At 39.3% G+C, this 24,378-nt stretch overlaps 1 pseudogene; it reads right to left on the reverse strand.

Annotated features, from left to right (window-relative positions):
• Nucleotides 1-985: 985 nt before the first annotated feature.
• On the reverse strand, nt 986-1,722 carry LOC118842330 (annotated as a pseudogene).
• Nucleotides 1,723-24,378: the final 22,656 nt, after the last annotated feature.

A 24,378-nucleotide genomic window follows, 5' to 3' on the forward strand; every position in this document is an offset into this window, starting at 1 on the left:
CCCACCCCTCCAGATCTCCCCACTCAGAAGCGAAGGATAAACCTCATTTCCAAAGGCACTGTCTGAGCAAGGCTCTCTACTACATTAAGCATGGTGGGGGGGGGGCGGGTTGCGGAGAGCAAAGAAGGAGGGTTGAGTGGCACACCAGCGCACTCTCCCCACCTCCTCCTCCCTTTTATGATCACACCCCATCTCCAAAAGCTGCCTCTAAGGCAGAAGGCAGCTTCTGCTCTCCTAAGCACAAGACCTGGGGCTACATAAAGCTTTGGGGTCTTGGAGGAGGGGAACCTGAAATGGAACAGAGGAAATCAGATCGTACCTCCACCTGTTCTTCGAAGAGAGGAGAGATCAGGAAGATGGGGCAGACCTGGCCCAAAGACTCTACTTCCCTTCTCCTACTCACCTAAATGTTTAATCACTACAGGGACGGAGCCAGAGTAAGTCATGAAGTTCCCTTAAAAATGAATGAAGAAAACCCAAACACATGATCCACACACGTACCTGCACCCACAGATATGTAAGGTCTCTGTTTCCTGCAGCTTTTAAATTAATCGGGCTAGTCCATAGAAAATAAGTATGCATAGGTTTTCATCCATTCATTGGTTTATTTATTTATTTGTAAAACCCAACGCCACCGCCAGAGCTAGCTTGGGTCAAGGAGAGAATAGGGGAAGTCAAGAAAAAGGGGGGCGGGGTAGAGAAGCAAGGCTGCACAAATCATAGGAAGGAAAATTCTAATCCTCAGTTTAAGGCGGGGCACTGCGTACCATTGGTAGTCATCTTGCGCCCCCTGCTGGTATATGGAGGTGTATGCAGTCAGTTCGAGGTGCCACCATTGGTGGTGGTGCCCCCTAGTGCAGATGTGGGGCTGGGGGAAACTGGGTGGATAGTGGTAGGCCCATGGGAGGGAGTCACAGGGCTGGGTAGGGAAGAGGAGGTGGCAGGCAGGGTGGTCAGGTCTGGGGGCCTTGTCGCTGACTGGCTCTCACTTGGATGCCCCGCTGGTGTTGGTGCATTCTGAAAGAGCAGATACACTAGGCAGTGGGGGCCGTTCACAGGCTGGCTGGACTGGGTACTTGAGGGGTAGGGGGCCATTCCGTCTCCAAAGGTAAACGTAGGCAATGCCCATGAGTGTATAGCATTCCTTCAGAGTTTCATCCTCATACAACACCTCCACTTTATACTTAGGCACATTTATCTTGTTACGGAGAAATGATAGGCATCACAAGAATCGTACCCCCGTTTCCTCCTTGTCCCCTGTCCTGTTCTCCAGAGCACCCTTCTTCTCTTGCCTGTACACGACCCCCTCGTAAAATTCAATGGAGAGGCTGTCGATTTCCTCAGCACTCTGGCCCTGCTTCTCCTGTTCTAGGAAGGACCTCGCCACGGTCTTCATTGGAGCCATTGGGGACTTCAGTGAGAGGGTAGGCTGCATAGAAATCTCACCAAGGTTTCATCTCATCTTTAAAAAGTCCAGGGACTAGTTTGTATCGATGTCTTGGAGGGTTTTGTCTGACCTGATGCTCAGGAGCAAAGGTGTTTTATGGATCCCTGTGTCGCATGAGACAGTACTTATTGGTCTCCAGGTATCGGGTGATGCAGGCTTTACAGAAGGAATGCAGGCATTCTGTGTTGGTGGTGGCATCGATGAAGTATCCCCCCAGAGGGCACACATGAAACGGGGTTCAGTTCTATGATGTTAATACTAGTTGTATGATGCATGATGCTGGGGTAAAGGAGGGGGAGCACCATCCTGGATCCCAGGTCCAATAGATCATGGGAAAAGGTGTGTGTGTGTGTGGGGGGGGGTTAGAGGGAGGAGATGGGGGAGAGGGCCTCAGCCAAATCTTCCCCTCCAGCTACTGGAAGGGAAATCGCAACCAGGTTGGCTGGATTGGACTGACCCTGGTTATGCGAGAGAGAGAGAGAGAGAGAGAGAGAGAGAGAGAGAGAGAGAGAGAGAGAGAGAGAGAGAGAGAGAGAGAGAGAGAGAGAGAGAGAGAGAGAGGTTTTAATCATGTGGGGAAGCTGTGGAATCTTGGAAGTCCCTGAAGTTTTTGTTTTGTTATGTTTTGTTTTTTGTTTGGTTTTGTTTAGAGTGAGAGGAGCGAATCTTATTATGGGAGAGGCAGAATGGGGGAGTTTCTGAAGATTGGAGAACATGGGCAATAGAAGTAAAGAAGCAGTATGTGTGAAGGCTAGGCTCAACAGTACCAGCAGGTATGTGGGAACTTGGTATAAGTGTGAGTTTTTGACAGGGAATGGTACCTGCTTTGTGTCTTGGTCCTACTCTCACCCCACCAATACTGACCCCATCAGTATTAGAGAGAGATGATGAGAAAGCCCAGCTGGTTTCTAATTTTGAATGACAAATTTCTGGGCTTCCTGTTTTCTCTGCAAGGAAGAGAATACCTGGAAGGCACAAAAGGGCCTCCAGTACTAGACATGAGGGATAACAGAATGACTATGAATGAAATTTCCCTAACAAAGACAGATCCCAAAGTCAGGGAAAATCCAGAAAATCATAGGATTGAGCCCTGGTAGGGAGCTTAGAAATTATCTAGGCCAATCTCTTCATTTTACAGATAAAAACAACTGAGGCCCAGTAGGAACTTATTATCTTCCCTAAGATTACAGAGTTAGAAAGTAGCTCATCCAAGAATCAAACCCAGGATTTCACATTCCAAATTCACTGCTCTTTTCACTATTCTATGGGTGATTCCAAAATTTTTCAAGAGGAAAATTATTTCAAAGCTACATGAACCAATTAATTTGCTTTTGATGAACATGTGACATTTACAAAGGTATGATCAACATGTTTTCTTAAAAAGATTCAGGTTAAGGAATCTGTTACCTTACAGGGGGACAAGAAAGTTTTATTTTAAAGGCACTACACTGTTTTCTCCCCACTCAAATGACTGGGTTCAGACAATGCTGGGGATACAAATTCAATTTTCCTTTAGGGCCTCATTTAGTTCTAATAGAAATGAGTGTACAATTGAGTATGAGTCATGTATATATGCATAAATTTGGCTGACCAATTAATGGCAATATTAATTGCAATGCATATGGTATGAAACATGCAGGAGGACTGATTTACAAACATATTACGATGATGTTACCAGTATCAGAGATAACTGAATTCCCTTGTTTAGGCCTCCACAACTATGAAGAAGCTCAGTCCAAATGTCAAGCCCAAAATAGCTGGGATGTAGGACAGAACCTATATACACAGTATGAGTGTGTGTTATTGATACTGTTGATACTTCAGTGGATCCATGATCTCATTGATGTGGGCATTTCCTTTAATGATTCAGTCCATAATCCATCCTGGCCCTGTTGTCCTTTGTGAATCTTATCTATGGACTCTCATAGGTTTCTGCACAGGGAGATCATTGAAGACTTCATTTAATATTCTGGCATCTTCTTCAAGGTCTCCTGCATGGGTATCAATGTAGCACACAAACTATCTGCTGCCTATGACATTATGAGCATTGTACTCAGTGTCAGAAAGACCTGGGTTCAAATACGACCTCTGTAAATTAATAGCTTGATGGTCATGGACCATCAGTTAGGCTCTCTGAATCTCACTTGTCTGCATAGGTAGAATAGAGATGATGATACCCATAAAATGTCTTTTATCATCATTATATTGTTGTTTTTGGTGGTGTTATGCCTTGCTTCATTTTCTACCTCATTTCTTAACTCACTTTAATCACTGAATGGGTGTTGACTCAGTCAAAGTGAGACCTATTAAAGACCTTAGCTTAAAAAGGCTGAGGTTTCCCACTGCATCCAGGGCCATCTCCAGTTATTCTGATCTATATCTGGGGACTGGACCCAGATGGCTCCAGAGGAGAAAGTGAGGCTGGTGACTTTCCATAGCCCTCCCTCACTTAAATCCAATTTATTTGCATGTCATGGCATCACCTCCCTGATGTCATGGTACCATAAAGGGATAGACTTTTGGAAGGAGCTACCAAATGAAGATTTTGAATCACCATCTGTCGTGGCTAGACTAGACATTCCTTTCCCTCATGGTAGGAAGCAGGATGAGATGCATGCTCAGATTCCTTGAGCTGCTTGGAACTAAAAATCTTATAAAAGTGTATGTTGAAAACTATCTTTATGTGTAAGTGGGGGAAAAATAAGATACTATTAAGTGGGGAAAAATAACTTGAAAAGAAAAAGAAAAGCATTGGCAGGGGGAGGGGGATGAGAATCCTCAAGCTGCAAGGGCTCTTAAGATTTCACTCCATGTTTTCCTTTCACATTTCTCTGATTCTAACTGTTAGTCTTGTGATCAGTTTCCCCAATGCTATCTACTGGTGCTTCAACAATGTACATAGTAAATGGCAAAAGTTGAAATATAATAGATAAATGTGACACATGAGAAAGCAAGATTTGCCCATGAGAAAAGTCTCTGTCCATGCTACCATTCAGTTTTTAACGTGCATTAATGGCAAAAGCTGATACACTGAAGCCACAGATCTTTTAAATGAAGAGTTAAAGAAGGAAGTCTTTAAACAGGAACAAAAAGTTTCCTCCCCCTCACTCTTGTTCTTGCTTTTGAAGTAAAGCATTTCTAAGCTACCTCAACCGAAGCAAGCAAGATTGGAAAATTACGTTATGTTGTATGGTGATGAATCAATTACTAAATATGTTAAAATCAATTGCACAATTTTGCAGAATTGAACATTGTGCTTAATGTCACTGTCTAACTGAGCTGTTTTAAAAATAGATTAAATCTCTATAAATGATAGCAGTGAACAATTACTCGGATTACAGAGTATATCATAACTATTTGCAGCAGGGCCTTTTCTTTAAAACGGTTGTTCCAGGCCACACACATGAATGTAATGGAGATGCATTTTAATGAAAGTCCATCTATCTTTGCTGCCACTGGCTTTAACTACTTTGATGAGGTGGGAAGATAACCCCTACCACTTTGAAGCCTACATCCCCAGGGAAGTCCCAAGTATGTTTCTTACCATTTCACTTTTCTTTCTTTTCTCCATTACCCTGAGACTGTGTGTGGGGTCCACAGTTTCACCCATACAGGAAGGCACCAGCAGATTTGATATTATCCAACATTCTGCAAAGTAAATTTGCAGTTCCAGGTGCTGTAGGGAATTTTTAATGTCCTGAGATATATGGCTAAAGATACACACTGGGATAAGTTTTGAAATGTTAACTTAGGTTTCCCTCCAAGACAGTTTATTAATAAATGCTGTGGTCTATGGGATCCGCATTATAAATCAGATTATATTTGACTCAGTTTAAATTGTGCTTCTATGTCTGATCTTATCTTGGGTATAGTTTTTACATCTGCTGAGAAACTTCCTGAAAATATATGGAAAATGAAATTCCTATGGCAATATAATTTGTTTTACCCCTTACAAAAAACTATAAAAAGAAAAAATAACACGGCCCAGCTTCTCTTTTGTTCATCTCCTTGCCCAGAATGGAGTATCCCACTCAGCTAAAACTATGGAAGGGTGATATGTAGATTGAAAATCTGTCTCAATAAATGAATGGAATGTATTTTAGAGTTGATTGCAGATTTTTTAAATAGCAATTTTCTCCCGGTGATAATATAGGGCTAAAAATTGTAGAAGATCAGGATTTTAAGAAGGATCAGTAATTACCAGGGACTGAAGCAACAGAAAGAAGCCTGGTGGGTATGAACACCCTGCAACATTAAAGTGATGAAATGGGCTTTCAAAATTGAAAAAATAGACACCATTAAGGATGAGGAAAGGAAGGGAATAAATATTTATATTGTACCTCCTATGTGTCAGGCACTGTGGTAAGCACTTGACAAATATTGTTTCATGTAATTCTCAAAACAACTCTGTGAGTTGTTATTATTCCTTTATAATTGGGGAAACTAAAGCAAATGTAGTTTAAGTGACTTGCCCTGGTCACATAACTAACAAGTTTCTGAGTTCAGATTTGAACTCAGGTCTTCTGGACTCTAGGCCCAGAATTTTATCCACTATGCCACTTATCTGAGTATTTCGAGTAGCAAAAGTAAAGAGATGCATAATCCTAGTATTGCTCTGGTATCCGCAAATTATTTATCAGTGCATTGCAAAGGCAAAGAAAGATTTTGACCTGTACTAGTGGAGAAAATACCTCACTAATGGTAACCTGGATTATAGATTAAAGCATTTTATGGTATATTTCCCCCAGAGAGAGGCAGAATTACATGGATAGAGGTTAAACCTTGGAGACAAAAAGACCTAGGTTTAAGCCTTGCCTCTAAACATTTGCTATTTGACTATGGACAAGACACTTAACTTTTCTGTGCTATAGCCAACTCTCTTACAACTATGAGTTGTAGACCAACAGCCAATCTGCTTTGGTGGAAGAAATTTCCACATCAAGAGTTCCCCACACCAATAAAATCATAGGTCCAGATCTATATCTATATCAATCTACATATAGAGAAACATTTGTATATGTTTATGTTCTATATTATGACAAATTATACAAGGCCTAGTACTTGAGAGCTACTAACTCCATAATTATGAATTTAATTCCTCTGTCGAACAATCCACTTAACTTGGTTCCATAGTTAATCATTCTACTCAATCCAGCTATCACACCAAAGTGTAAACTTATCCCAAAGTAATCCACGGAAGGTAGTGGGGAGAGATCAATGCAAAACCATCCCCACTACTGAAGAAAACAGCCAAAAAGAATGTTAGCTAATGTTCTGAAGAGTAACAAGCATCTTTTCCATTGAAACCTTGAATATTAACAAGATTACTGATAAAGAAGCAAATAAATAAATAACAACATCCACTCCCAGCTTCATGCATATACACACATACATATATAGCCCACATATATGCATGTCATAGAAATCGGCATTTATAAGTACAAAAAAAAGTTTTAAATACATTGGTAAAAAAAGAAAAAACAATAAATTCCATCAGACAGTGCTGTCTACTTCAATCAGTGATAGTGGAAAGGAGGAAGGTAACTTAGTAGTTTTCCTTTCTTTGTGTTTGTGGTGTCATATAAATTATCCAAACCAACATTCACCTTTCCCCAGAAATAGACTGTCTGTGTTGGTTTATCTTGGTTTTTATATGGATTGAATTAAAGCCTGCCTGAAGAGCTCAGGAAACATCCTTGATAGCAGAAACTATGATGCTCCTGACTCTTTAAATCATGTTTGCTTGGGTCTCCTGCCATGGGAGAGAACTAGCCACTGTGGGGGAAAGAGTTTTCCTACTCTGCCCCGCCCCTCACACACACACCACACACACACACCCCCCCACACCCACACACACACACACACACACAGACACACACACACACACACACACATCCTGTCATTCTCTGTAGATCTGCTCTCATGATTCAACCTTACATGTCCTGTAATGGGCAATCTGGTTTGCTCACTTGGCTCAAGATAAAAAGTGCTACCTAAGCTAGATGAGGCATCCTGCTATCTCATTCATCATTGAATCAGGGTGAAACTCATGGAGAAATGTGGGGAAAGAGAACATGCCAATTAAGGGATTGATAACAACCTAGAAGGTTTCTAGTGGCATAACATAGGCCTCTGACCTCAGTCAAATTTTTACCAGTGATTTGGATGAAGACATAGCATATTTAGAGCTTTTACAGATGAAATAATATTTGTAAAGAGCTTAGCATAGTGGTTGGCACTTAGTAGTCACTAATAAATGCTAATTCCCTACCTGGGATAGCTTACGATAGCTAATGATAGCTAATACCTTGTATGATAGGCACCATCAATTTTTCCAAGTGTTGGATTTTGTTTTAATTTTTATTATAATAAAATGAGATTTAGGAGAGATAAAGGTAAAGTAGAATACTGAAGTTCAAAAATTTACTTCCTCAGTAGGAGTTATCGGGAGGGAGCTGACTTACCATTAAGTGATATAACAAAGAGCTATGGGGGTTATTGCACAGCACATTTAACATATCAATAGTTTAATGTGCCTAGGAAAACAATGTGTGTAATCTTGCACTCTTTCTGTGAATGCAACTACACAAATTAAGGGGATGATGGCTGATAATATACTCGTAACTGGTCAGACGTACAGCAGCTAGGTGATGTGGTGAATATAGTGTTGGGCCTGGAGTCAGGAAGACCTGTGTTCAAATCTGGCCTCAGGCACTTACTGTGTGACCTTGGGCAAGTCATTTAACCCTGTTTGCCTCAATTTCCTCATCTGTAAAATGAGCTGGAGAAGAAAATGGCAAACCACTCCAATATTTTAAACAAGAAATCCCCAAACGGGGTCACAATGGGTTAGACATAACTGAAAAACAACCGAAGAACAACAAAAATTGGTCAGATCACTTTTAGAGTACTATGATCTATCTTGGTTGTCATGTTTTCATCACTTTCTATGAAGAAAAATTAAAGAAGGTGGGTATATTTGGCTAGAGGAACAATTAATCAAAAAACATTAAAAATGCATGTAGCAGGCATTATACGAGGGATAAGAGAAATATCTTTTAAAAAAAGTTGACTTCTGTTAGACCGGAGGAAACAGAAACATTCAAATAGATATAAAATATATACAAAGGAAATATAAGCCAGTGGGGAGGAAGTTTGCTCTAGTACCGGGAGGATCAAGACAGGACTTGTCTAGAAGGTGACATTTGAGCTGAGCTTTGAAGGAAACCAGGGATTCTATTAGGTGTCAGTGAGAGGGAATGCAATCCAAACATGGAACAATCTGTGCACATGGAACACAGAGTATGTGAAGGGAGTAATATGAAATATACTTGAAAAGGTAGATTGGAGCCAAATTGTGAAAAGTTTTACGTGTCAAACCAAAAAGTCTGCGTTTCATCTTAGGGGCCAGAGGAGCCACTAGACTTTTATGAGCAGAAGAGTATTTTAGGAATATCACTTTGGTAGTGGTGTTGGGCATGGATTAGAAAGGGGATTGGGTAGATACAAGAAGCCCAATTAAGAGACTTGCAACAATTCAAGAGATAGAGGATGAGAACCTGAATTAGAGAAGTGTGAGTGTAGCGAAAGGGATATATGTGAGGGAGGTAGAATTGAGAAGATTTGGCAACTGATTAGATATTGGGTGGGAGGAGAAGTAGAGTAAAAAATTAAAAATGTCTCTGAGGTGAACATGGATTTCTGGAAGGAAAGTAGTATGTCTCTGACAGAAATAAGGGAATTAGGAAAAGGAGTCAGTTGTGAGCTAAAGGTAAAGAATTTTTGAGTGAGCAGCACCAAGATGGCTGAGTAAAAGCAGGGACTTACTTGAGATCTCCCCCAAATCCCACCAAACACTGGTGAAAATTGACTCTAAATAAATTCTAGAGTTACAGAACCCATGAAATGACAGAGTGAAACAAATATCCAGGCAAAGACAGCCTGGATGGTCTCTGGGAAGGGTCAATCTCACCATTCTGGGAACAGAGAACAGCACAGCTGCTGTTTCCAGAGCTCCAGACTCACAGATTGTGGGGGAAATCAAGTGACTGATCAGAGCCTAAGTTCAGGGATGTCTTTGCTGGTGCTGGGGCAGGATTCTCTTGCTTTGCCCTGCTTGGATCTGGATCCTGGTCCTGGTTGGTGATCCTGGGGTGAGGAGGAGCACTGGTGTGGCAGAGCTTGTGGCATCTGTAGAAAGGGAGTCCTCCTAGCAACGCCAAGGAAGAAAAGAGTGTTTGAGTTCACTCACAGACCAGAACACAAGCCAGTAGAGAAGTAAACGCCTCTCCTGGGATCATACCACCTCAGAAGAACTGAAAATTTACAGGTGCTTACAAGTATCTTGGAAAACAGCAGTGCAAAACCCCTGAAGCTTGGGACAGAGCACTCTCCATTCCTACTTTGACAAAGTCCTACCTTGACAAAGAGCTCAAAAGTCAAGTGATTGGCTGGGAAAATGAGCAGAGAGCATAATAAAACTCTCAGACTATAGAATCTTACTTTAGTGACAAAGAATATCAAAATATACAGCCAGAAGAAGACAATAAAGTTAAATATCTCACATCAAAAGTGTTCAGGGAAAATATGAATTGGTCTCAGGACCTGGAAGAGCTCAAAAAGGATTTTGAAAATCAAGTAAGAGAAGTAGAGGAAAATTGGGAAAAGAAATGAGAGGGATAAAGAAAATCATGAAAAATGAGTCAACAGCTTGCCAAAGGAGACCAAAAAATACAGAAGAAAGCAACACCTTAAAAATAGACTAACCCGGGAGGCGGAGCCAAGATGGCAGCTGGTAAGCAGGGACTACAGTGAGCTCCGTACTGAGTCCCTCCAAAAACCTATAAAAAATGGCTCTGAACCAATTCTAGAATGGCAGAACCCACAGAACAGCAGAGGGAAGCAGGGCTCCAGCCCAGGACAGCCCTGGATGGTCTCTGGGTGTGGTCTATTCCACACAGAGCTGGGAGCTGGGAGGTAACGGAGTGGAGCAGAGCCCAGCCTGAGTGGTGTGGAACAACTAAACTTGGAGTCGGGCGGATGGGGCCCCTAATGCCCTGAATATGTGAGCTGCAGCAGTTACCAGACCCCTCGACCCACAAACACCAAAGTCTGCAGAGAAGGTTAGTGGGAAAAGCTGCGGGAGTGGAAGGAGTTCGCGGTTCGGCTTTCAGCCCCAGGGGCAGGGGAGGTGGGGCAGCTACAGCTGTTGTTACTTCCGGCTCCAGGCCCAACTGGTGGGAGGAATTAAGTGCCGGATCAGAGCAGGAGTGCAACAGCCTGCTGAAGATCTAAGCCCAGTTGGACTAGGGGTTCTTGGGGAAGGAGTAGTGTGGGTCTGACAAAGCTGGCACCTCCCCCCCAAACATGGAACATAGAACTCGTTAGTCTACAAGCAGTCATACCCCACTGAAAAAGTCAAGGGTCAAGTTAGTGGGTTGGGAATATGGCCAGGCAGGGAAAACGCGCCCAGATTCAGTCTCAGACTTTGGATTCTTTCTTTGGTGATAAAGAAGACCAAAACATACAGCCTAAAGAAGACAACAAAGTCATAGAGTCTACAACAAAAGCCTCCAAGAAAAACATGAACTGGCCCCAGGCCATAGAAGAACTCAAAAAGGATTTGGAAAAGCAAGTTATAGATGTAGAGGAAAAATTGGGAAGAGAAATGAGAAGGATGCGAGAAAACCATGAAAAACAAGTCAATGACTTGCTAAAGGAGACCCAAAAAATACTGAAAAATAAACTGAAGAAAACAGCACCTTAAAAAACAGACTAACTCAAATGGCAAAAGAGCTCCAAAAAGCCAATGAGGAGAAGAATGCCTTGAAAGGCAGAATTAGCCAAATGGAAAAGGAGGTCCAAAAGACCACTGAAGAAAATACTACTTTAAAAATTAGATTGGAGCAAGTGGAAGCTAGTGACTTTATGAGAAATCAGGATATTATAAAACAGAACCAAAGGAATGAAAAAATAGGAAGACAATGTGAAATATCTCCTTGGAAAAACCACTGACCTGGAAAATAGATCCAGGAGATATAATTTAAAAATTATTGGACTGCCTGAAAGCCATGATCAAAAAAGAGCCTAGATATCATCTTTCAAGAAATTATCAAGGAGAACTGCCCTGATATTCTAGAGTCACAGGGCAAAAATAGAAAATTGAAAGAATACATCGATCTCCTCCTCAAATAGATCCCAAAAGAAATCTCCTAGGAATATTGTCGTCAAATTCCAGAGCTCCCAGATCAAGGAGAAAATATTGCAAGCAGCCAGAAAGAAACAATTTGAGTATTGTGGAAACCCAATCAGAATAACCCAAGATCTGGCAGCTTCTACATTAAGAGATCGAAGGGCTTGGAATGCGATATTCCGGAGGTCAATGGAGCTAGGATTAAAACCTAGAATCACCTTACCCAGCAAAACTGAGTATCATGTTCCAAGGCAAAATATGGACTTTCAATAAAATGGAGGACAGTTCAAGCTTTCTCAGTGAAAAGACCAGAACTGAATAGAAAATTTGACTTTCAAACACAAGAATCAAGAGAAGCATGAAAAGGTAATCAAGAAACGGAAATTGCAAGGGACTTACTAAAGTTGAACTGTTTTGTTTATATTCCTACATGGAAAGATGATGTGTATGATTCATGAGACCTCAGTATTAGGGTAGCTGAAGGGAATATGCATATATATATATATATATATATATATGTTTATGTATATATATATATATATGTTTATGTATATATATATATATATATAAGTCAATGTGTATGTATGTATATATCTATGTGTATATGTATGTATGTGTATGTATGTGTATATATATGTGTGTGTTTTTATATATATGTATATATATGTGTGTATATATATATATATATATATATACATATATATATGTAAAAGAGAGAGAGCAGACACAGGGTGAGTTGAAGATGAAGGGAAGATATCTAAAAGAAATAAAATGAAATTAAGGGATGAGAGAGCAACATACTGAGAGAGGGAGATAGGGAGAGATAGAATGGGGTGGATTATCTCCCATAAATGTGGCAAGAGGAAGCAGTTCTGTGGGAGGAGGGTAGAGGGCAGGTGAGGGGGGAATGAGTGAACCTTGCTCTCATCAGATTTGTCCTGAGGGGGAATACCATACATACTCAGTTGGGTATCTTACCCCACAGGAAAGAAGAGGGAGGAAGATAAAAAAAAATAAAAGGGGGGGGATGATGGAGGGGAGTGCAGATGGGGGTGGAGGTAATTGAAACAAACACTTTGGAAAGGGGACAGGGTCAAGGGAGAAAATTCAATAAAGCGGGATGGGTTGGGAAGGAGCAAAATGTAGTTAGCCTTTCACAACACGAGTATTGTGGAAGGGTTATATATAATGATACATGTGTGGCCTAGGTTGAATTGCTTGACTTCTTAGTGAGGGTGGGTGGGAAGGGAAGAGGGGAGAGAATTTGGAACTCAAAGTTTTAAAATCAGATGTTCAAAAAAAAAAAGCTTTTGCATGCAACTAAAAAATAAGATACACAGGCAATGGGGCGTAGAAATTTATCTTGCCCTACAAGAAAGGAAGGGAAAAGGGGATGAGAGGGGAGGGGGGTGATAGAGGGGAGGGCTGACTGGGGAACAGGGCAACCAGAATATAAGCCATCTTGGAGTGGGGGGGAGGGTAGAAATGGGGAGAAAATTTGTAATTCAAACAGCTGTGAAAATCAATGCTGAAAACCAAATATGTTAAATAAAAGAAGTTGTTTCCATGGAAAAAAAAATAGACTAACCCAAATGGGAAAAGAGGTCCAAAATGCCAATAAGGAGAATGCCTTAAAAATAGCATTGGCCAAATGGAAAAGGAAGTCCAAAAGACCACTGAAGAAAATAATTCCTTAAAAATTGGAATGGAGCAAATAGAAGCTAATGACTTTATGAGAATTCAAGAAATTATAAAACAGAACCAAAAGAATGAAAAATAGAAGACAATGTGAAATATTTCATTGGGAAGACTACTGACCTGGAAAATAGATCCAGGAGAGAGAATTTAAAAATTATTGGACTACATGAAAGTCATGATCAAAAAAGAGACTAAACATCATCTTTCAAGAAATTATCAAGGAGAACTGCCCTGATATTCTAGAACCAGAGGGTAAAATAGAAATTGAAAGAATCCATTGATCACCTCCTGAAAAAGATCCTGCATGGAAAATTCCTAGTAATATTGTCACCAAATTCCAAAGTTCCCAGGTCAAGGGGAAAATATTGCAAGCAGTTGGAAAGAAACAATTTGAATATTGTGGAAACACAATTAGGATAACACAAGATCTAGCAGCTTCTACATGGAGGGATCAAAGGGCTTGGAATATGATATTCTGGAGGTCAAACAAGTTAGGATTAAAACCAAGAATCACCTACCCAGCAAAACTGAGTATAATACTTCAGGGAAGAAAATGGACTTCAATTAAATGGAGGATTTTTAAGCATTCTTGATTAAGAGACCAGAGCTGAATAGAAAATTTAACTTTCAAATACAAGAATCAAGAAAAGCATGAAAAGGTAAACACGAAAGAGAAATCATAAGGGACTTATTTAAGTTGAACTGTTTACATTCCTACAAGGAGATGATATTTGTAACTCATGAGACCTTTCTCAGTATTAGGGTAGTTGAAAGGAATATACATATATGTATAGACAAGGGGCATAGCCATAGGGTGAGTTGAATATGAAATGATGATATCTAAAAAATAAAATTATGGAATGAGAGAAGAATATATTGGGAAAAGGAGAAAGGGAGAGATAGAGTATGTTAAATTGTCTCACATGAAACAGGCAAGAAAAAGCTGTTATAATGGAAAGTAAGAGGGGGGAGGTAAAAGGGAATGAGTGAACCTTACTCTCGTTGGATTTGGCTTAAGGAGGGAATAACACACACTCAATTGGGTATCTTACCCTACAGGAAAGTAGGGGGGAAGGGGATAGGAGGGGGATGATAGAAGGGAGGACAGATTGGGGGAGGGGGTAGTCATAAGCAAATACTTTTGAAAAGGGACAGAGTCAAAGGAGAAAATTGAACAAATGGAGGGCAGGATAGGATGGAGGGAAACATAGTTATTCTTTTACAACATGACTGTTATGGAAGTGTTTTACATAGCAATACATGTATAACCTACATTGAATTATTTCCCTCCTCAAGGACGTGGGTTGAGGAGGGAAGAAGGGAGAGAATTTGGAACTTAAAATTCTAAAAACAAATGTTTAAAAACTGTTTTTACATGCAACTGGGAAATAAGATATACAGGCAATGGGGTATAGAAATCTATCTTGCCCTACAAGAAAGTAAGGGAAAAGCAGATGGGCGGGGGGGAAGGGCGTGATAGAAGGGAGGGCAGACTGGGGAAAGGGGCAATCAGAATACATTCCATCTTGGGGTAGGGGGGGAGGGAGTATCACCTGACCAAAGAAGGAGGACTTTATGTGAAGCTACCCTCTGTTTTTTTACCCACTTGTAAATTTGGATTTACTTCTGTTTTATACAAGATCTGTTGAGTTATGTTATCACTATTTTATATTGCTGTTTACAAATCTTACATGGACTCCTGCCACCATGAAAGAAGAAAACCTTAATGTCTTCATAAATTAGACAGGTAAACTTTCTTCACTTCCGGCTGCTGGCAGAGCTGTGGCATAAATGGCAGAAAACCAAGTACGTGAACAGGCACTTACACAGTTATAGTCCCCAACACCTGCTTAAGAATTGTGGTTTAAAAAAAAAAACATCAGCATACGAAGCTGGGATTCTGATGGGAGTATATGTCAGTCAGAGGTCCTGTCTGGTATTGGGAGGGTGGGAAGAATGATTTCTGAGGAGTGGGTACAGCTCTCCTTTTTGCCCTGCCCTGCTCCCAAGGCAGCACATCTTCCAGGTTTCCAATAGCAGCTGGCCTCTACCACCCTTACTGTCTACCTGGTCACCCTGTACACCAGGAAAGAGCTGTGCATGCTTGGGACCTTGTCCAGCATTCATGGCTCCAAGAATTTTCTTAAGGATTGATTGATTTTCTTGCCAGTAACTTCACATGTGTGATGGAAGCTCAATTTTATTTTAATGCATAGTCATTTCTTAAACTACAAAAGTGGTGGGTTTTTTTCCCTTGAACCTACTAATTTGAAATCCTGCCCACTTCATATAGTGCTTAAACAGAAGGTTGGGGGAATGCCTTGAGGGACGTCCTGAATGTCAGCAGTTGTAGTTTGTGATCTAAATTCTTAAAACTATTGAGGCTCTTAATTTATTGGGTTTACATGGTCCGGAGTAGTAAAGTATCTGTTAGACTTTAGTTATTTTCAGGCTTTCTATACCATATCGGAAAGACATGCCATGACTTGGGGCAACCTAAACATAGATCAGCTTTGTCCAGCCCCTCTCATGGCTGTGTGCTGCCTTTGGTCATTTATAAGTGAATTCTGTGCACAGCCATTTTATCTCATGAGTAAATGAACATCTTACTCTCATAGACATTTTTGTTGACAGCGTATTAATGTGTTTCCATTAGCTACATTTATTTTTTTCAGCAACATTCAAGACTCACTTTTTTGGTCATTTTATAATCTCTACAGTGTCTATTTATGTAAATTCACCCACTTAAGAACCAAATTGTGACCACAGATAATAAGCACATGGTATCAGAGAAAATATGTAACCTCCCGGAGGCCCCTGTGCCCAGGCATCTGTAGTCCTAGTTTGGCCCTCCTCTGTAAAAACCATTCTTTATATGTAATATTAGCCTTTTCTGCCTTAACAATGAATTCCTGCAATAAAATTGGATGAAATTTATAAACAAAAAAAATGGATACCTAGGTGGCACAGTGAGTAGAGCAGTGGTCCTGAAGTCAGGAGGACCTGAGTTCAAATGTGACCTCAGACACTTGAAACACTTACTAGCTGTGTGACCTTGGGCAAGTCACTTAACCCCAATTGCCCTGCCTTCCTCCCTGCAAAAAAAATGGGGATGGGGAGAAAATTTGTAACTCAAAATCTTGTGGAAATGAATGTTGAAAACTAAAAATAAATAAATTAATCTTTTTTGAAAAAGATGTATATGTAAGCACCTATATTGGATTGCATGCTATCTTGGGGGGAGGCAGAGAAAATTTAGAATTTATGGAAGTGAATATTGCAAACTAAAAATAAATTAATTAATTTGTAAAAAAAATTAACAAATTATAGGAAGAGAAATAAAGTGAGCTGAAGATTAAAAATAAGAATTTTCTTTTGGATCTATTGAATTGGTGGGGCCTATGGGATACACAGTTGAATATGCCCAATAAGTAGTTAAAGATAGAGTATTAGACCTTAGGGGAAAGACTGTGGCTGGATAAATAGATTTAGAAATCATTTGCACAGAGATAATCATTGAAGCCATGGTAACTGATCAGATTACTGAAGGGTATTAAAAGAGGAGAGAACCCAAGGTAGGGCCTAGAGGTATAATTACAGTAGGGAGTCAAGACATGCCTGGTGAGCAGGCAAAGGGAAGCTGAGAAGCAGCAGCTAGATATGTAGGAAGAAAACCAAGAGAAAACAAGGTTAAAAAAGTAGGAATATATATATAGAAAAGATGATTAGTAGTGTCATGTTCTGTAGAAAGGAGAAGAATGAGAACTGAGAAAAGGCCATTGGATTTAGCAACTAAAAGGCCATGGATAACTTAAGCAATTCCAAGTGAGTGATGAGGTTAGAAGGAAGATTTTGAGAGACTGAGAAGTGAAAATGGGAGCAGTGGCTGCAAAGAGGGTTTTTATTGGTTTTGGGTTTTTGGTTTTCTTTGTTTATTTTTTGTTTTTTGTTCCCCTAGGAGTTTAGCTATGAAAGGAAGGAGATATATAAACCTAGTTTGAGAGGATGATGGGATCAAGTGAAAGTTTCAGAGAAAAAGGAATTTAGTGCTATCTTTAAATATCTGAAGAGTTTCATGTGGAAGAGTATTAAATTTTGCTTATGTTTACGCCTCCAGAAAGCAGAGGCAGGGCAGGTTTGTGCAAGTTGCAGAGAGGCATCTTTAATCAACACAAAGGGAAGAACTTTCTAACAATTATAACTGTACAAGAGTGGAATGGAATATTTTTTCAGATAATGAACATTCCATTGCTGGAACTATTCAAGTGGAAGCTGAATAGCCACCCATCAAAGGTGTTAGAGTGGGGTTGGTCCCTTTACTAAATAAGAGGTTGGACCAGATGACCTCTAAGCTTTCTGGCAATTCTAGAATTCTAAAATGGTCAATTTTCTTTTCAGAGTGAGTCTTCTTCCCATCCTATCCACTTCATAAACACAATGCCAATGCTCACTGCCTAACAGTGCTAGACCTTTTCCTCCTGAAAAGACAGGGTAGCATGCAGCCTCAAGTTTCCAGGTTCCCCAACCCTATTTCCAACCCTTTAACATTTATCACTCCTATCCCCATGTCCTCAAAGCCCTGCTCTTTGCTTCTCAACTTATTATCTGAAGAAAGGGGAAAAAACATTCATAGAATCATAGAGATAGGGAAGGAAGGGACCTTAAAGACAGTCTAGTTTACTTCACCCTCATTTTGCAGGTGAGGAAATAGAAGATTACAGTAGTAAAGTGATTTTCCCAAGGCTATACTATGGATATTAGTGGATCGTATTACATTAGTATATCACCACTTGTAATGTTAACATATTTTCAGGGCTCTTTTGGAAATATAATGCCTTAATCTGTAGGATGATATACATGCTGCTGCTTTCAACCACCATAGAAGAATGTTTGGGGTGACATCTTAAATCACAGATAGTGTATTAGTACCATGTGAATGTCATTACATTGGCATCTCTTTCCTCCAACTTTTCACAGTGCTTACCCCGGTTCATGGTCTTGTAACATTCTCCCCATGTAAGCTCAGAGTGCTATATAACTAATATTCTGGATATACCAAGGGTTTTGTTCAGAAGCCCAGCACAGGCTAAACCAGCATTGATTTGTGTATGCCTCACCGCTTCAGAAAATGGGAACCGGGAAATAAGGTAGAGAGAGAAAGAGGAAAGCTTTCCCACACTGCTATGCACAGGCAAAAAATGGCCACTTCTTGTAAATAAAGGATGAAAAGTTTTGTGCTTTAGGTTGCTTATGCATGCAGCGAGTAAAGCTTTTCATGGAAATTCATGACCCATACTAGGTTCTCAAGATTGTGTTAGGAACCATCCAAGTGTAGAGTTCTATCCAAGTCCAAGCCCACTAAGTCACTAAGCAACTATGGAATCTGAAGGACAAAATAATCACCAAGCATTACATAAAAATTCAGTTTGCGAACAAACCACAGAGGCAGCCAGCTGTGTCTCCTATACTATCTCTCCAAAGATTATGTTCTTTTTTTCCCCTAGTTTAGCAGTAAGGTTGAAAATTGTCACTGAAGTTTCAGCTATTGAGTTCAAGATAAACATTTGCAAGTCAAGATTACCATCTTCCACCCAGCAATAATCCCCTTGTCCTGAGTGTGGGGGAGAGGAAGAATAGTAAAGAAAACCATAAGTTGTTAGGTCAAATGGTCTGGAGCTGAAAATATGTCTGTAGTGCACAAGTACGGGAATTATTAGTGGGGGTGGGGCCAGGGAGGTTGTAGTATGGAACAAAAAGGAATCAAGGTTCCTTTGGAGTACTTAGTACTCCTTATGGAGTACTTAGTGCAATTCCTTAACCTAATAAAAACCTGCCCCTGACAAGAAAGCTCCCATTACAAAAGTACCATGGGAAAATTATCACAATATTGTGTTTAACTATTTGTAGGCCTGTGACAATCCCTTCTCAATTTAGAATGATACCTGGGTGATCTGATGTATGAGATTCCATCTGGGAACAAAGATAATTTTATAGCTCTGAAGCTTTCTGATTTAGAACTATTTTCTGGATAGGATCTGGACCTAGAATTTCATTTCTAGGAACTCCCAGGTAAGGACATTTCTACAAATTGAGAACTGTATCTTCTTTGAAAATGATAATCTTAAGGAGTTTCCTAAAACACTGGGTAGTTAAGTGATGTGTCAACATCATACAGCCTGTATGCATCAGAGGTGATATTTGAACAGAGGTCATCCTGGTTTTGAGGACTGCTCTCTATCCGTGACACAATGCCAACTCTCTTAGTAGCATTCTATGAAAAATTTAGAGAAAGGTAGAAAGCCATGGTAGATTTGATCTTTGACATACTCTTCAGACTTAGTTTGATTAAGATCAAAGAGAGACAGAAATTATGTATGGCTCCCCAAACTCCATGAAGGTGGGATTAATGTAAACTGTTGATTAATGGCATTTAACAGGTTTGAGAAAGAACCAATTCCTAAGGGGTCCAAATGAGGACCTGAAACAAACCAAATGGCATACTTAGTTCAAAAAGGAATTTGCTGAGGGGAATATGGGAGGGTCATCAACAGGCATCACTTGAACCTTACTCCCATCAGTAATTAGCTCAAAGTGGGAATAATATATACAATCAATTGAATATAGAAATCTATCTTACCTGACAGGGAAGTAGGAAGGGAAAAGATCAAGTATGGGGTGGGGAGGAGAGATGGACAGAATGGAGCACAGATCAGGGGAGGATGTAGACAGATCTTGCTAAAAAGTATCATAGACAATGAAGCAATATTAATACTAAACATATATGCACCAAGTGGTATAACATCCAAATTCTTAAAGAAGTTCAGTGAGTTATAGGAAGAAATAGACAGCAAAACTATGCTATTGGGGGACCTCAACTGTCCCCTCTCAGAATTTCATAAATCCAACCAAAAAAGAAACTAAGGAGGTAAATAGAATATTAGAAAAGTTAGATATGACAGACCCTTGGAGAAAACTGAATGGAAACAGAGATAGGAGAAAAATAACAACAAAATTCATCTCCAAGAACAAAAGGACAAGAATATCAAGGGAATTCATAAAAAAAAAACAACAAAGGAAGGTAACCTAGCAATATCAGATCTCAAACTAAATTATAAAGCAGTAACTTCAAAGCTACCTGGTACCCACTAAGAAATAGAGTGGTGCATCAGTAGGATAGGTTATGTATACAATACAGAACAGTCAATGATCATAGGAATCTAGTGTTTGATAAACCCAAAGACTGCAGCTTTTAGGATAAGGACTCACTATTTGACAAAAACTACTGGGAAAACTGGAAAACAACAGGACACAAACGAAGCATAGGCCAACATCTCACATCATATACCAAGATAAGGTCAAAATGGGTGCATAGTTTAGACATAAAAGGAGACACCACAAGCAAATTAAAAGAGCAAGGAAGTGTATCTGTCAGACCTATGGGGAGGGGAAGAATTCATGACCAAACAAGAGATAGAGAGCATTACAAAATATAGAATAGATAATTTTGATTATATTAGATTGAGGAGTTCTTGTACAAACAAAACCAATGAAACCAAGATTAGAAAGCAGTGAAACAATCTTTACAGAAAGCATCCCTGATAATGGCCTCATTTCTCAAATATATAGGGAACTGAGTCAAATTTATAAGAATACAGGTAATTCCCTAATTCATCAATGGTCAAAGAATACAAACAGATGGTTTTCAGATCAAGAAATAAAAACTATCCATAGGCATATGAAAAAGTGCTCTAAATCACTTTTGATTGGAGAAATGCAAATTAAAACAACTCTGAGGTATCACCTCACACCTACCAGATTGGCTAATATGACAAAAAAAAGGAAAATAATAAATATTGGAGAGGATGGGGGAAAGTTGAGACCCTGATGCACTTGTTGGTGGAGTTGTGAACTGATCCAACCATTTTGGAGAACAATTTGGAACTATATCCAAAGGGAAACCAAATTGTGCATACCCTTTGATCCAGCAACAGCACTACTAGGTTTCTATCCCAAAGAGATCATTAAACAGGTAAAAGGACCTAAATGCACAAAAAATTATAGCAGCCCTTTTCATGGTGGCAAAACATTGGAAATTGAGGGGATGCCCATCAATTGAGTAATAGCTAAACAGGCTGTGATATAGGAATATAAAGGAAACTATTGTGCAATATGAAAACAGGCAGATTTCTGAAAAATCTGGAAAGACTTGTATGAACTGATGCAAAATGAAATGAACAGAACCAGGAAAACATTGCACACATTATCAGGAACATTGTATGATCAGCTATGAATGACTCAACTCTTCTCAGCAACACGATGATTCAAGACAAGTAAAAAGGACTCGTGAAGGAAAATGCTATCCATAGTCCAGAAAAAGAACTGATAGACTCTGAATGCAAATTGAAGCATATTCTCTTCAACCTATATTATTTTTTTCATTTTTACCCTTTTAGTCTGTTTCTTCTTTCACAACTGTGACTAATATGGAGATATTTTTACAAGATAGTCCATATATCAACTATTATCAAACTGCCTACCACTTTCAGAATGGGGGAGTAGAGAGAAGGAAGGATAAAAGTTTGGCACTCCAAATCTTGTAAAAATGAATGCTAAATTTTTCTTGACATGTAACTGGGAAAAAATAAAATACTATGTTCTTTCAAAAAATAAATTTGTTGCATTTAGGAAGCTAGACTTTAAATGTTTCAAAAGTAGGAAGATTGTTCTACATTAAATAATGTAGGATTAAATTATATCAGGAAAGGCACTGTGGATTAAATGGGACAAAACATCAATGAATAATATCTTTTCTCCAACATGTCTTTTATGAGAGCAATATGCTATCTATGCCAGTTCCACACTGTCTAGCATCAGCATTTTTGTAAGGAGAGATTGAAATTAAGTAAGAGAAAATATATTATGAATTAACTTTGAATGTTTCCAGGATCATCAGAATTAGAAGTCAAATAAGGGCTTCATTATAATAAATGAAAGGAAAACACAATTTAAAATTATACTGCAGAATGCACAGAATCAGTAACATCATTTGATTGCTAAAACATATTAAAACTTGACATGTGCCAAGTGATATACTGGGTCTTGGGGATACAAAGATTAAAAAAATGATATAACCTCTTCCCTCAAAGGGTTGATGTTCTATTAAGGGAGATTAAAATACACACAGGTAAGTATTTGTTTATGTCCAACTCTTTGTATCACACTATGGAGTTTTCTTGGCAAAGATGCTAGAATTCTTTTCTACTTCCTTCTCTAGATCATTTTACAGATGAGGGAACTAAGGCAGACAGAGCTGAGTGACTTATCTAAAGTCACACAGCTAGTCAGTGTTTGAGGCCAAATTTGAACTCAGGTTTTCCTGACACCAGTCCCAGCAGTCTATTCACTGAGCTACTGAGCTGCCGCAGATAGGTTTTGCATGGGGTAGACTGCGATGGAGGCACAGAAGATATACTGACAAAGCACCTTATGAAAGATAAGAAAGGGAAAAACATTAGAGACTAGAAAGGAAGAGCCAGGAATGTTTTGTAGAGACTATGGCACCAGAGCCAATTTTTTAAAGGAAAATGTGGTTTTTCTTTCCCTCCCTTAGGTGGAAAAGAAAAACAAAACTCACACAATAAACATTTATAATCAAGCTAAACAAATTCCTGCATAGGACATGCCCCCCTTGCAAAAAAAAATGGCCCACACTTCACTCTCAGTTTATTATCATCTCTCTATAAGGAGATGGATAGCAAGCTTAATCACCAGTTCTCTGGAAATTTTGTTCATTGATGAGAGATTCTTAAGTCTTTTAAAATCATCTTCAGATTGGTATAAGAAAAAAAAAACATTCACCTAGTTCTACTGACTCAACTGCATCAGTTCATACAAGTAGTCATAGATTTCTCTGAAACCATCTTTTTCATTATTTTTTTAAAATACAGTTATATTTCATAACATCCATATGCCATAATTGATTCAACCCTCTCTCAATTGATTAGCACCCCCTTAGTTTCTGGTTCTTTGACACCCAACAATAACAAAAAACTGCCAAAAATATTTTTTTCTTCAATGGATATTTTTCCTTTTCTTTTGATCTCTATGGAGTATAGTAGTAGTGGCACTATTGGGTCAAAGGGTATTAAAAGTTAAGTAACTTTGGGAACATAGTTCAATATTGCTTTCTGGAATAGCTGGAACAATCTTCAGCACTACCACCAACAATTCATTAATATATCTCTTTTCCCATAGTCCTTTCAACATTTATAATTTTCTTTTATTGTTAATTGGTGGAACTACAGAATTGCTTTAATTTGCACTTCCCTAATTATAAGTAATCTGGGGAATTTTTGTTTTATTTAAGCTGCTGATAGTTTGGATTTCTTCCTTTGAAACCTGTCTGCTCATACCCTTTGAACATTTATCAATTGGGGAATCAGAACCAAGTTGTAAAGAGTAAGAAATCATGTAGATAGGCAAAGTCAAGAAAGAGTCTACATTCCATACAGAAACGATGAACTGGATAGTTGAGGGGATGAAGGAAATGGTGCCTCATGTTCAGGTAAGAGTTGGTAAATCCACTTTAACTGGATTTAACTGGATAGTCTATATATATATATATATATATATAGACTAGAATATAGGATGAAGGGAAAATGCAGGGTACTTAAATGCAAATCTTGTGATTTTTCATTTTATCCTATAGCTAATAGTCAGGCACTGGAGGCTTCTGAGTTAAGCAATAGAAGGGTTAGACCCATGCATTAAGAATATGATTTTGACTGTTGTAAGTAAGACAGAGTGGAAAGTGTAGGAACAATTGGCATTTAATGAATAATTGGCAGAAAAGACTTTTGTTGTTGTTGTTGTGCAGTCATTTTCAGTCACATCTCACTCTTCATGACTCCATTTGGGGTTTTCTTAGCCATTTCCCTCTCCAACTGTGTTGGTAAGCAGAAGGGGTCTTAGCACTTAGTTCAACCAAGTGCCCTTGGAGAGTTTGGCCTTTATTTCCTTGATTAGATTTTGGGTGCTAGCC

The sequence above is a fragment of the Trichosurus vulpecula genome, chromosome 3, assembly GCF_011100635.1.
Source record: "Trichosurus vulpecula isolate mTriVul1 chromosome 3, mTriVul1.pri, whole genome shotgun sequence".
In the NCBI taxonomy this organism is placed as follows: Eukaryota; Metazoa; Chordata; class Mammalia; order Diprotodontia; family Phalangeridae; genus Trichosurus; species Trichosurus vulpecula.